The sequence below is a fragment of the Talpa occidentalis genome, unplaced genomic scaffold (genome assembly GCF_014898055.3).
Source record: "Talpa occidentalis isolate TD23 unplaced genomic scaffold, MPIMG_talOcc4v2.1 talOcc4.9, whole genome shotgun sequence".
Lineage (NCBI taxonomy): Eukaryota > Metazoa > Chordata > Mammalia > Eulipotyphla > Talpidae > Talpa > Talpa occidentalis.
The window spans coordinates 51,443,341-51,458,506 of NW_023605305.1; the positions used below are offsets into that span (position 1 = coordinate 51,443,341).

Genomic DNA, 15,166 nt, shown 5'->3' on the forward strand with positions numbered 1-15,166 from the left:
TCTTTCACACTATTCCAGGCATCGGTGATAAAAATTTATAACTGACAAGGTAAGTGACTTCTTTAAAAGTTTCTGAAGACTCCCCAAATTCTTTTAAGCTTATAAATAAATTTTCAAATTTTATATAAAAGCCAACCCAGATTTATTTACTATCAGTTCTGCCAAACTGTGTGAGCTCATGAGTTGGTTTCTACTATTTATCTGCCTGTCCTTTATGTGCACATAATTACACACAGACACACACAGACCACAACACTTTGACACTTTTAATCACACTGTTTTCTCTCACTATTTTCTAATGATTTGCCTGATAAAAAACAAATTACTTAATACCCGTCTCAAACATTTATTTTCTACCATGTTCTCTGTTCATAATTTTATTCTCTAAACTGTTTCCTCCTGCCTATATATATATAATCAAAATGTATTTATAATGGTATGAATTCTAGTTTGCAAGATAGTTTTGCCTTTATTGCAGTAAAAAAAAAAATTAAATTAAACATATCCACTGTCACTTCTGCTATTTACTCCAAATTAAAATATAAAGGAAAAGGGATACTATTACAAGTTTCCATAAATTTTTTGTTGTTGTTGTTGTTAATTTTATTTTTAACATTGATTTAAATGTCTGACTCTTACCTCCAGTCAGTTTGAAACTAAAACTTTAATCTGGATGCTTCCAGCCAAATTAGCTTAATTCCAGTGATTTATCAGTCATTTCAATTTAACATTTAGTCAGTTCAAGGAGCTGGTCCACTTGCCCTATGTATTGGGATTAGGGCTAGATTCGGGTAAAGTTTAACACCATTGCAGAGGGATGCAACTGGTCTGTGCTTGTACTGATAAAAATATAGCTCTATTTTTTTTGGCACAGACCATCTGAGGTGATTGCTCCAGCAAGGCTTTGCAGCATTTTCCTGTTGATTCAATTCCATCCTGGCGTTTGTTAGAGCTAATCCCTTGATGTCCTGTTGCATCTCCTATTTGATGCCTGCTTGTGATTCCCTGCATATCAGCTTGTACGGGGTGACTTTATGTCATCCTCGAGAAACATTCCTTGCCCCCATGTTGCTCCACTTTGAGGCCAGCAGAGCTTACTCTTAGCCATGTTGTCTGTCTCTTGCTGAGGCACATGGGGACTTCAGACCCTCTCTGCCTCCTTAAATTTTGCCTCTCAGAGACTGTGTATTTAAAAAAATTTAAAACCCCTTCTTAACCATCATTTTGGTCACCCACTGCTGAGCTATGTCTTTATTGATTCCTTTACACTGAGAATATATGTGTGGCTACCTTTCTTCTGAGTTGCAGACAAGGAACAAACCACAGGTACATTTAGTCCCAATTCTTCTAATAACTTGGAAAACTCTGCTTGCCACATTTTCCCTCTCTCTCCCCTCCACACATTCACATTCTGTCTGTGACCTGAGGGTTTGTGATAGAAAGGTTCTATATAAACGTATTTCCTATGTTCTCTCATTTCTAGGTCTATTGGCTTTCTGAATTCTGTGATAAAGGGAAAGGCATGGAGACTGCTTCAGCATTACTGTATTTTCTCTGAAATCTTGTATATTCTATTCAGTAGTTACAAACTTTGTATCTTTGATGGTTTTTGCCTGATCATTCTTTTCTGAAGAGAACAGCTGTCATTTATGACTGAAATAGTTTAGTTTTGTGCTGAAGTATGAAATTTGCTAGTTGATACTTTAGTTCACTGAACTGATATAAAATATTACTTTATAGAGTATCCTGCTATTTATGTTTTATCTTTACCAAGAATATTCCTTTTAGTAGATGCTTTTGCATTGGCTTGTTATTGACATGATCTTTCTTCCTCAGAATGTTCTCTGTGAGGAGGTGAGTCTTCAGCAACATATATCTATGTTGTAGTACCTTTCTGGCCATAACTTGCTGATTTAGGAGTTGACAACAGACATTTGGATCCCATCTCTTGATAACATGAAACCTGAAAGAAAAGACAATGAAATATCTGAAGAGATGCTTCATATCAATTCTATGTTTTAAAGAGAAGTTCTGAACATTTCTTCTACAGATATATTCAGTTATAGGTCTGGTCCATTCCTTTTAAATTTTTTCTGTTTAACTTTCTGTTAACTTTTTGAAAAAAATAGAATTATTTCTCAAATTTGATTTCTCTCATTTGCAATGTGGTTAGTTATGACTGAAAAACTCTGAGCAAAAGGTCACAGTGACTATGAAGGTGACTTCTGGGGTTAGGGAATACGAGTGTCCTATATGATTCTGCTCTTCCCTTTTCTCACAAGCAGTGGCCTGGAAGTCATTCCTTTAAGGCAAAGCCGTAATATCTTTGAGTCACCATTTGTAGGGAATTTTCATCGAAAACAGTGAGATCCAGAGCTAACCTGGCATATATGAGAAATAAACCTCTGATATGCTTAATCATTAAGATCTGTTCATTAATGTGTCATTGCATCATAACCTCGTACATAATGACTATGAAAATTATTTTCAATATTTAAAATAACCTATCTTTTTCTAATTTTCTGTTGTTATATAAATTCATCAAGGAATATCCTTGATGAATATTTTCCCCATGATCAAACTCATCACACTCCTTCCTGGGCGCTCTTCTTGATTACCCCTCAAACTTGGCCTATAAAATCTTGACCAAAACACTTACACAGTTTCTAACAGCTCAAGGCTTCATCCCTTGAATTTACCCTAGCCCCTCTTAAAGCACTTACATGACAAAGCTAAGGCTGCCCAAAGAATTTGTTTCTTCCAGCTGACACTGTAGACAAGGCCCCTGCCTCCACCTTTATCAATCACTAGGAGCCTATCTTTAAAAAGATATATTAGCAAACACAACTGGTTTCACATGCACCAAACCCGCCCACTTTCATGTTTGTTTGTTATACTTCTGTGACTTTATGGAGGCCCCACATTCTGCCTTCTCTTCTTTCTCAGTCTCCCTTTAAAATACCCAGTCAACTCTGTGCAAATCAATATTGTGTTCCATTGGCATAGGACTCTTCCTTACTGTAGTAGAATATTACTGGTGACAATTTGCCCTTCCCACTTTAACTTGAGTGTAGGTTTTTTTATCCTTGACATTCTCTGCTTCTCCCCGCACACCAAGGACAGGCTTGGTAATTTTTTTTTTTTTTTGTCTATTTTACCCAGTTATTGTTGATCTCTATTATGTACTAATTACACAGTATTACAAATGTCCCATTCCTTGGCTGTCTTTTCTACTAGTCTTTAAGTTTATGAATGATACAAATTATGTTCTGAAAATGGAGCACAACTGGTGTTTAGCAATTAGTGAATATCTGTTAAATAAGCATAGGATTATAGTTATTAGAAAGTGAAATAGTGCCTCCCTGATGGTGCAAGGGGTTAAGTCTCAGCTAAAAAGCTATCTCCAGTCACTGTAGCATGAGTTTGATCCTCCACCAGGGAGCTACCCACATGGCGTGGCAGACCTCTCCTGCTTGCCCGCTGCTCCCCTCAGCAGTGTATTTGAGTAGATCTGCCTGTTCTGCTCCCTACTCTGTCTCTGATGAATCCTCTCCCCCACTACATCTTTGACCAACCCCCCAGTTCTTGTCTGCATAAACAAACAATATAAATCTTAAAAAGTGAAATAATGTTCACAAAAAAACAAGTACAAATAAAGTAACTGAATAAATAATAATTACTATAAATTAGTACTACAGTATGAACTGTCAATTCCTCTACATTTAGCAAAATGGAGTAGATGGAAAGAAAAATCATCTCATTAAACCAAAGATGATTTCAGATATAAATCAGAGAATAATCATTTTTTTAATTAAAAAAGTATAGTGAAATTTTGCTGCAAAATTTAAGAGGTTAAATGGTAAAACATGCTATTGTACTGGAGATGGAAGAATGTTAAATAGCTTTCATAGGAGAAATTCATTCTGTGTTTGCCCAAAGGCAAAGAATGCTGCGTTTAGCTCAGACTCAATTAGGAAATGACTTTACTCCTTGCATCACTTTGGAATGCTGATCTCCTTTACTTTAAGATGTACTGTGCAGCTATTATTTGTGCAGCTATATAGTCCAACTACTGTTCAATTCTAGATTTAAGACATAGACACAGACCACAGAAAAAAAATACCACTTAAGGAAAACCAAGAGGCCCATTTGCAATTTAGAACTAAGCAAAGAAAAAAAGAACTTTCCTAGAAAATTAAGAGGAGGGAGGTAGCAAGCATTTTGTACTATGCTGAATGGAGGTATTCCACATCAAAGAAAAATGACAAAGTCTATAAATAAAAGCAATTGTAGAAAAGAGTATAATCATATTTTGTAAGATGGCTGAAATTGAAGAGTGGCTTCCAATTCAAAAAAATGTAGGGCATGAATATTTAAGATGAAAAAGAATCACAAAATATAAGAGAAATTCACTTATTGAAATAAAACATTCCCCTGGGCCTCCCAGGTGGCGCAGCAGTTGAGCACTGGGCTGCGAAGCTCTGCAGTGCCGGTTTGATTCCTGACCCTGGGGGAGGGTCCCTGAAGGAACGCAGACCTCTCCTAAGGTGCCCGCAGCTCCCCTCAGCAGTGTATTTCATCAGTCTGCCTGTTCTGCTCTCCTCTCTGCCTCTGGTGAATTCTCTCACCCTCCCATGCTTCTGACTGTACCCAGTGCTTATATAAATAAATAAATAAATCTTTAAAAAAAAAATAAAACATTCATTAATAGAAAAAAAAACATATTTTAAATAGTTTCATATATATGACAAATGGTTACATATTCACATATGTAAGTTCCTAAATATACCTGTTAATTATATATATGTTTTTCTATAAGAATGAGTAGTTCTCATTATATAGTGTGTATTCTCTTTTCATTGATGATTTTATAAATAAAATTACAATATCATTTTAGATCTAGGTAAATAAAACTATTTCTTCTGGATAGATTATTATGTATGAAATACTTACACACAAACATACACATATGTGTATTAAGTTAGAGTTGATATATTATTAAGGAATATAGTTTTCATGTTGGGTATTTGTCAGCATTTAAGTGCTTTCAAACATGAGTAGGTGACTCTTTCTTTTGTCATATCATAAATAACTACTCAGGTTTGGGTCACAATTTGAACATGATACAATACTAAATGCCAAAATTCTGAATGCCAAAATTCTAAAACCTTGAAATCCTGAAAAATTGAAATTCTGAAAATCATAATCTCAGAAGATGAAATTCCTACATGTTGAAATCCCCAAAGCTGCAATCTCCATGGAGGTACAAAGAAGATCTTAGAGGGGAAGAGAGTTAAAGTGGCCACCATGGGGTACCCATGTTGTTGGACAGGAGTTATCTGTGAGATCATTGCCTTACAGAGAGACACAGGAGTTTACTATATGAGACAACCTCATTGTGAAAGAGGAAATATAGAAAACACTTGTCTTCAGTGTCTGCAAAACTAAACACTGCTTGCACTATTTACAATAGCTAAGCTATGAAAACAACCCAAATGCCCAAAAATAGATGACTGGATCAAGAAGATATGATTCATATACACAATGGAATATTACTCTGCAATCAAAAAATATAAATACATGCAGTTTGCAGCAACATGGATGGAGCTAGAAGGGATCATGCTCAGCTAAATAAGTCAGAAAGAAAAAGAAAAATACCGGATTGTCTCACTCATAGCAGGAATTTAGAAAACCTAAATAAGGGATCAGGAAAAAGACTAATTAATACAAAGTAAAAATCAAAATCAGCAAGCAACTATAAACCAGAGACACACTGCGGGGATGGGGGGATAGGGAAGGGGAGAGGAAGGACTAGGGTCAAAATAAGAGGGGGTGCAATTGTATGGGGGATATAACCAAAATGAAAATGTATACATTGTGCAAAAATGAAAAATGATGTAAGAATTATATAAAATATTAATAAAAATAAAAAAAAATAAAACACTTCTTCACAGGAGAGCCACAGCGACCACCTGACTCTGGAGAGAGGGTACTTCAGCATAACTTAGAATATCTGTAGACCAGCAGTACTCTCTAAATTAAAAAATGAGCGTTATCCTGCTCTTAAAAGTTTCTTTCTCAGATAACATGCTTTTTCAAAGATCAAGAAAAGTGTCTGGGAGAATTTTTGGTTGTTTTCTTCTTAGCATCCTCTTTGCAGGATTTCAGTCTTTCAGAATTTCAACTTTGGGGTTCTAGACACATGGGTTCTATCTTTCAGGATTATGATCAGCACCGCAAATTTCTAATTAGTCTTACACTGCTTTCATATACAGGTCAGAGAATTTCTACTACATAATCCAAGGTGCTCTATATATTTTAAGAGCTCTATGAAGTGTAAATGTATACATATACAGTTTATACAAACACACACACACAGAATTATATAATTCACATTCATCACTCTGCCAACATGGGTTGAGTCTAAAATTACAACTATGAGAAATGAATAAGGTTAATTTTTATAACTGAAATAATTTTTAAAAAGTGATGAATTGTTTTCACCCAATTTGAGTTCTTATGAAAACGCTGAGAGGGCCTCCCTGGTGGCGCAGCGGGTTGAGCACAGTGCTGTGAAGCTGTCCGCAGCCTCTGCAGTGCGGGTTCGATCCAGGCCGGCCAGGAAGATACCCATATGGCGCGCAGATCTCTCCTGTTGCACCAGCTGCTCCCCTCAGCAGTGTATTCCTGTTGTTTGCCTGTTCTTGTATACAAATAAATAAATCTAAAAAAAAAAAAAATCATTAAAAAAAAAAGAAAAGAAAACCCTGAGAAAAAGTCTTGGAAGTTGACACCAGAAAGAAATGATGCAGTGGGAAACATAAAGACCTTAAAGATAGAAGGAAAAAAATAGTTCATTAATGATAAAATATGAATGAGGGAGATATGCTTCTTTTATTGTCTGAATTATATCACCAAAAGACAAGAAGTCTGAGATATTCATCTCTTGTCTTTCAAAAGTCAAAGGGTAATGTATGGGGGAACAAATTTATTTAATCTCTGATTTTTTTCAAGCTAACCATAATGCTTCTTAAAAAAAAAAAAAGTCGCTGAGGCAAAAGAGCCTAAATATTGGGAGTTTAAATAGGCATAAGGATATAGGGATACATATCAAATCCAAATCAGCTACAGCTTTCAAAAAATTCTTAAGTCAAGTCTCAAGATAATGGCAAGAAATAATTTTCAGTTAATGTCACATTGATTTGCAATAGTTCTTTTCAATATCATTGAGCATTTCAAAATATTACCTAGTTAAATTTAATGACTATGGTGTCTTCTCCGAGTAAACCAACTTGGAACAGAATATTTGCATGTTTTTGTAAAAGAAGCACAACTTAATGTGTAAGCTGAGAAGGAAAGCTCTGATTAATGCTGAAGAACCCCTGTATCTGTTGGCTCTTTACAAGATTTTGTTTATCCTGTGTCAAGGCAAAATAGATTGACTTCTCACAAGACAATGCAGTTTAGCAAAAAGCACTCAACAGGTACTCAAGAACCTGGTTTATCTTCCATATTTTATACCAAAGGCAAAGCTCATAAATTGAAGATGGATGGTTTGTGTGGGACAGGTGGGATACTGTTTTTGCCTTGTGAAATAAAAAAGTTGAATTAGGAAGATTTAAGTCCCTTTCCAACTTTCATACCCGTATCCAGGAATGGATGGTTATAAAATAAGTATCTTTCTCATTTTCTGCAAATATCTTCCTTTCTCAAATTATGGCATTATTACTGTAAGCATGTTTAAAGAGAGGGGTTGGATCTTTTGCAAATTTACAGTAGCATGGAGTACTGTGCTTGATGGGTATTGTTTAATTTAATTAAAGGGAATAACTGCCTAATTAAATTCTTTCTTGATGATTTGTTTTGTTGAAATAAATGGTTTAAAATGTTTTAAATTTCTGGTTTATTTTTTCTTTACCTGTTTAAAGATTCTAAAAAATTCTACTATGTCATGTAAACAAAAGTGTATGAAAAAATGTTTTTAGAAAGTTAAAAAAGTGAGATTCGATTAAATTAACAATGAAATAATAACTTTTGAGACCATTTTAGTAAATCAGTACTTCGTTTTGTTGTTGATTGCATAAAAAAAAAGTTCACACAGTAGGATATAATTTTCAAAGTGCTGAAATTTGCATTCATTAGAGTTGCAGTGGCTAATCAAGAAATTTCCAATTAAACACCACTTCAGCTGCATTTCATCAACTATGAGAACAGTCTACGTAGTTAATGATAAAATTTCAGACTGCACAAAACTATTCTTGATCTGTTCTGATATGACTATTTCTATCTCATAATTTTATTATCTATCTTTAAAGGTAGGATCCATGTCTTCTTTATTTTTAAATAATACATTTTCACATATAGAAATAAGGAACTAAAGAAATTATACTTTTTGTTTAAAAGCAATTGATGTTATAAATCTCCTTGCATTTGACAATGATAATGTTTCTTGTAATGACTGTTAAAGATAGTCTACTTAAATATTTTAATTTTTATTAAGAAATTTGAGACCAGAATGGTGAAATTGTTTTTGAAAGAAAGGACCAGAGTTGAATCAGAACGTAGAACTTGTCATTATCATAAAATTATCAGCTTATAACACACTAAATTTCAGCTGTAGTCATTCATTCAATAAATATTTTTCATCCACTTCCTGCTATATACCATAGTAGATACTAAGAAATTCTGTTTAAAAAGAAATTAAATGAATTTGTGTAAAGAGTGATAAGATGCCAATGAGGCCATCTGCCTTATTTTACTAAGTATTTAATTTGCTCCAGTTCTGACTTTTAGGCGACTTGCCTTAGAGGGGTTTTCTGTTAATAAGCTGTCTTAATTCCTTATGCCTATATCTTAAATTGGTACATACTTAAAATTCTAGAAATGTAAACTGTAGTCTATATCAGATTTAATTAATGACAAAATTGTGAAGCAAGCAAAGATAGCGTCCAATTAGCTCTTTATGCAAAGCCCTGTGGCATCCTTTTGGTGAAATTCTTCCAGATGGCTTGAGACCCACAAGCCTCTTTCTCTGTGGGTTGGGAATTTCTAGGGCTTTATATTTTTTTTTTTATAATAGAAACAAAAAATAAGTATGATGACTATATCTATTGGCTATTAAATAAGACTGCCCCATTCTAATCCTGGTTCTCTTACTTATTAGATATGAACTTGATCAACTTACCTACCCTTTCTCTGCTTCACTTGTGTCTTGATGTGTCATTTTAATGGTGAAACATTATATTAATTCATTTGTACGAAGACCTCCCTACATACCAATCAGGTTCTAGTAAGAAATACATAAAAGTAAGCTTTTCTTTATGAGCCATGGATTTAGTTTGCTTACTGTGCCTTTCCTCTAGTTGCAAAATGTGAATCTAAAAACTTATCAAATCATTCTCTATTCAATGTTCTCAACTTTTAGAAGTGCATATATTTCATTATATATTGACATGCCTATTGACATGCCTTTCTCTAATTACAGATGAATACACTATTTATCGAATTACAGTAATATAGAGTCTTTGTATTACTACTACAATGGTGTAGTAAGAACCTCTAAAATCAGCTCTTTAATTAAAAAAAATCAAACATATTGTGTGTGGATATGAGAAAAAGATTGGAGTGATGGTTGTACCATGTGCCATAGCAGGCATCCAGTTGATCAAGTTAACAGAAAATATTAATCTATAGTTGTGTTACTACAATAGCCACTAGCCACATGGAAAATGGAATTTAAATTAAATTAATTAAAGTTTATGTTTTTAAATCTCTAGCTAGTCTCATTTTAATTACACAATAATCATATGTGGCTAGTGACTATCATCATGGGCAATGCAGGCATATAACATTGAAATCATTGCAAAATTCCTATTAGACAGCTAGTTTAAAGATCAGAACTGGGCTAGGAATATGTAATTAGAAATCACTATATACACAGTACTTGAATATGAAAAAGAAATGAAGAAAACTAAGGGAAGAAAATAAATAAGCATGAGTACTGAGTTGTAGGACAGTCAATATTTAGAGATTGGAGATGTATAGAAAAATCACCAAAGGGAGACTGAGAAAAAGCACCATTGAGCTGGAAGGAAATAGTAACACTATATTATTCCTGAGTCAAGCAAAGAAAGCTTTGACAGAGAGGAAGTGATAAATTTGGATAAAATGAAGGGAGTGTAGGATCAGATGTCAATGGAAGAAAGAGTTCTAAGATATTTTGAGAAAACTTTATAAAGGCAAGAGAGTGGCCTCCCTAGTGGTCTAGTGAGTTGGATCCCACCCAGGGAGCTACGCACATGGCATGGCAGACCTCTCCTGTCTTGCCCGCTGCTCCCTTCAGCAGTGTATTTCAGTAGATCTGCCTGTTCTGTTCTCCATTCTGTCTCTGGAGAATCCTCTCACCCCCCACCTCTGGCCTACAACCCAGTTCTTCTACACAAAATTAATAAATAAAATCTTTAAAAAAAAAAAGGGAATTGAGGATGTGTGCAAGAAAATATACAAATTCTTCACCATAAAATCTATTTCCTTTTGTTACCTAGGAATGAAAAGCAAAAACAATCATGAGAAAGGCCTCCTAGAATATCACTAACAAACTATGTTAGAGAACATGAAAGCACTTCAGATCAATTACAATTATTGTTAAGGAAACATGAGTTAGCCCAGTAAACAATGCAGGCATATGTAAATCAGCTTTGACTGCCCTGAAAAAACTCTTCCTAAAAGTACAACTAATTTCTTCTTCACAATTTTCTGTTTGCTATTCTCCCATTGCCATAACATTTATTTTATTTTTTTTAAGATTTAATTATTTATTTAAGATTTATTTATTTATTTATTTATTTATTTATTTATTTATTTATTTATTTATACATACATACATAAATACATACATACATACAAGCGCTGGGTACAGTCAGAAGCGCGGGAGCGTGAGAGAATTCACCAGAGCCAGATGGGAGTGTAGGGGAGCAGAGCAGATAGAAGGACAAAAGTACACTGCTGAGGGGAGCAACGGGTGGCAGGAGAGGTCTGCGCGCCATGTGGGACCCTCCTCTGGTGGCCGGGGAGCAGCCGGGAATCCAACCAATGTCGCAGAGGCTGTGGGCAGCTTCGCCACCCAGCGCTCAACCGCTGCACCACCATGGAGGCCCCCATTGCCATAACATTTAAATCACAGGCATGTTGCATAGAAGAGCAGAATGTATATTTTCCATGATACTGATTATGACCATGTGGTCGTGCTCTCTGGTGTAGTGAGTTACCAGTGGTGAGAGAAAGGAAACTAAAGACACTGATGTCAGAAAGTATAAGGGGGATCCAGTGGGCCGCACTGATGTCGATGCAGAGAGTTCGGGCTACCTGCAATAAGCGGGTACAGTATTTGTAGGAGATGTCAGTAGTAGTTTTTACGGTCCCATAAAAGTGAGGGAAAACACCCACACAAAGTAAAGACATGTCCATCCCAGTGGCATCAGACTTATTCACATAGCTGTTTTTCTCGTTACTTATGCACAAATCCATTTCTAGGTACTGCTGTGATACTTCATTCATTCTAAAAAATTGATAATTATTTTACTGAACTCTGAAAATAAGATAGAAATTCCTAGTAGATATGCCTCTTGGGTCTGTTCCATCAGTTTTAGTCACTTTTCCTGATCACCTTAGGTATATCAAAATTTTGAATATTCCTTTTGCCGTGTCTTTGTACTTATTTCATAATAAAAAGAAATTCATTTCTATTTCCAAAGATGAATAGTATTATTAAGTAAGGATCCTTTGTTTTTACTGTCATTATTTTGAAAATTTACCCATGAAAAAAATTCTATTTGCTTTAATTTTCTACCTACTTTAGTAGGTGCAATTAACCTCTCTCTACCTTTATGTAAGTAATGCTTTAAAATGACTCTCTGTTTCTGCTTTGGATTAGTCAGGTTGGGGTTTGTCTCTTTAAAATAAATGTCAAAGGCTTCCCCGTGGCGCAGCGGTTGAGCGCTGGGCTGTGAAGCTGCCCGCAGCCTCTGCAGCACCGGTTCCATTCCTGGCCAGGTGAGGGTCCCACATGGCACGCAGACCTCTCCTGCCGCCCACTGCTCCCCTCAGCAGTGTACTTGTTGCTCTGCTCTTCTCTCTGGCTCTGGTGAATTCTCTCACCCTCCTGCGCTTCTGACTGTACTCAGTGCTTGTATAAATAAAAGAAACAAATGTTCAAAAAATAAATAAATAAATAAATAAAGTTAATGTCAATACAAAGTAAGAAAAAAAATTATATGTGCATATATGTATTATATATGTGTTATATATATGTTATATATGTGTGTTATATATATGTGTTATATATATATATATATACATGGTACTATTATGAACTATAAAAAATTAAACTCAAAAAAAAATCTATGACAGAGGTAAAATCAAAGAAATAGAAATAAAATTAATACAGACCCAGTTTGTAAGATGATTTTTGAAAAGAAAATTGGCAAAATGTTATCTGTTTCTTCTCAGTTCAAGCCGATTGCACAAAATTAATATAATATTTTCCTAAACTCATCATTTCACTACCATGTCCTTCACATCTGATTGTATAAATCATATATTTCTTTACGAATCAATAGTGAGGGAACATCTCCCATAAAGATTATATGATTTCTTCAATGATTTATAGTATCTCTTCAGTTGAAATGATTTATTTGATTTGTATGAACCTGACTGACACACGTATTTTATACTCCATGATAGAAAAAAAATATTTCTGGTCAATCTATAAACTATTTCCCTTCATATCATGGGGTATAAAATGTATGGTGTTTTAAAAATAACATAGATATATTATAATGCATAATTAACCAAATACATATCATTACTACAAACTTTTAATTGACTGTATTTTAATGAAACTTTTAAAAACTGGAATCATTTTTAATGACTGAATATTAAGATTCAATATATAGTCAATTAATTTTTGATTATGTTAATGATTCTAATATAATGGGTGGCCTTATTTTACTAAAACAGAATGAAATTATTTGTACAAAAATCTTTGTTATTGCTAGAATTAGATATTTGTGTTCTGCAATTCCATTTTTCTTTTAATATATATATATAAAGTATATATATATATGTACTTTATAGCTAAGAGACAATTTCAGAACAAAGTTTCAGTTGAGAAATAAAAATACAAACAGGTTATCTCCACCCACTTTTGAAAAATCTAAGTTACAGACAGAAAGTGACAGGTAGAAGATGCTCCAGCTCTTAGTATTCCACGGAGACAGGTGAACCTGTCTTCCTGAGGCTTTCATTTTGCAGGGACAGTCAGTCACAGTGAAACATATTCTGACATTGAAATGTGCTACAGGATATTATGAGAAATAGCCCTAATGATTGCCAATATACAAGTGTTTGAAGAATGCTTGGTGATCAAGAAACAGAATGATTCACACTTAGGATATCACTTTAAATCTAAGTATATACTTAGCATCACCACACCAAAAAGCAATTGTTGTAACAATAGCTTAACACCTTTGTGTAGTCTATGTAGAATAAACACACATTACTGGCAAATTTCAACTTCTTTTTGAGGACTTCATCTTGTCAGGTTCACACATTATTAAAGAGTAAGAATATTGATTGATTGCCTTGACCTCATCATATATTACCAGTCAAAAGATGATGAATACCTCTTTGTCTATTAATCATGCAAAGGGAACAATGTGAGGTATTATTTTTCTCTTGAGTGCAAAATTAGAAGAGCTGTCAAAAATACTGACCAAACGATTAGTGCAGTATTTTCCAATTATTCCATTAATAATAAAAAGTTAATTAGATTTAAAAAGATTTTTATGACTTTTTTAAGAGTCTGGTGATATTATTCAAAGCATTATTATTAACAAATCATTGAACAACAAACTAAACCAAAAAAAGGACCAAAATTACCGTCAAGTGCTAATAGAGAGAACTCACTTAAGTTCTACATTTATAAAAGGTTAAGTAAGTTTGCACTTGAATATTAATGCAACATGTTTTATATTGTAGCTGCTAAGTTCTGGCCCCATCTGAAGAATTCTTCCTTTATCACAGAGCATATTGTTGTTCACACAACTGCTACACTAACAATAATAAATCCACTTATAAAATAAAAGCAAAATAAAGACAAAGGCATTCTACTACTTATGTCAAAATTTGTAAACAGATCATGATTTATGTTAGAACTTACTTAGCTTGTCAATAAGTAGGAGTTTACAATCATAAAGTAATTATGCAGATATTAAATAATTAAATTTTTGAGTCACCCATTCCCACAATGAAAATAAATATTGAATCAACTTATCAAAATTGTTTATCTTTTCCAAATGCTAGCAAGCATTTTAAATGCCTCTCTGTGTCAATAGATTCCTAGAAGTAATTGAAATAGGCTATCAGAGAACTGAGATAACTTTTTCTCTATGCTGATGAAACATTTTCCTATGAAAACCAAACCTGCTTCAAAATTAATGATAATTAAATTTTCAAAATAATTATTTCATTTTTCTATTGTTTCAATCATTGATTCATCCAAAATACACTAATATGCAATACTAAATTCAAGGTTTTGTGCTTAGAGTGAGGATAAATGAAGATATATATTACTCTTGTATCTATTTCCCCACACCTAATCTTCAGAGTGAATTCCTAATATGTTTGTCTAAAGAGCTCATGGGTATCTAATAGAATTCTAAATCCAAATATTTCAAAAATCGTTTTTCCCACATTTCCACAAAAAATTCTATTGCTTCAGTTAATAAATATGTCATCCTTCCAGATATTCAGATCAAAATCTATAGTATTAACCTTGAGTCCACTTTTTTGCATTTCTTACATATTGAAAATACCTCCGGAATATGCCCAAAGGAGTGATGTGAATTAATGTTTACAAATTATATTGAAGGCATTTTAAAAAAAAGAGAAAGATTGATGGGTAGATAGAAGGATAAATAGGTATATAGATGGGTAGCAAAGCAATGTAGGAAAATACTAATTGTAAAATATAGATGGCATATAGTTTATGCACATATATGTTCTCTATATGATTATTTTAACCTTTCTATATGCTTGAAAAATTTTATAATATTACTGAGGAATCATACACCAGTAACACATGTTTTCTATCCAAATACTGGAGACC

The 15,166-nt window shown here is 33.8% G+C and overlaps 1 long non-coding RNA gene across 1 annotated transcript in view; it reads right to left on the reverse strand.

The window, feature by feature from the left end:
* Window positions 1-218: 218 nt before the first annotated feature.
* Window positions 219-15,166, reverse strand: part of LOC119237183 (uncharacterized) — a 90,374-nt gene continuing 75,426 nt past the window's right edge. Inside the window, exon 3 of the long non-coding RNA XR_008550244.1 lies at window positions 219-1,963. This is a non-coding gene — a long non-coding RNA (uncharacterized LOC119237183). The remainder of the gene's footprint in view (window positions 1,964-15,166) is intronic.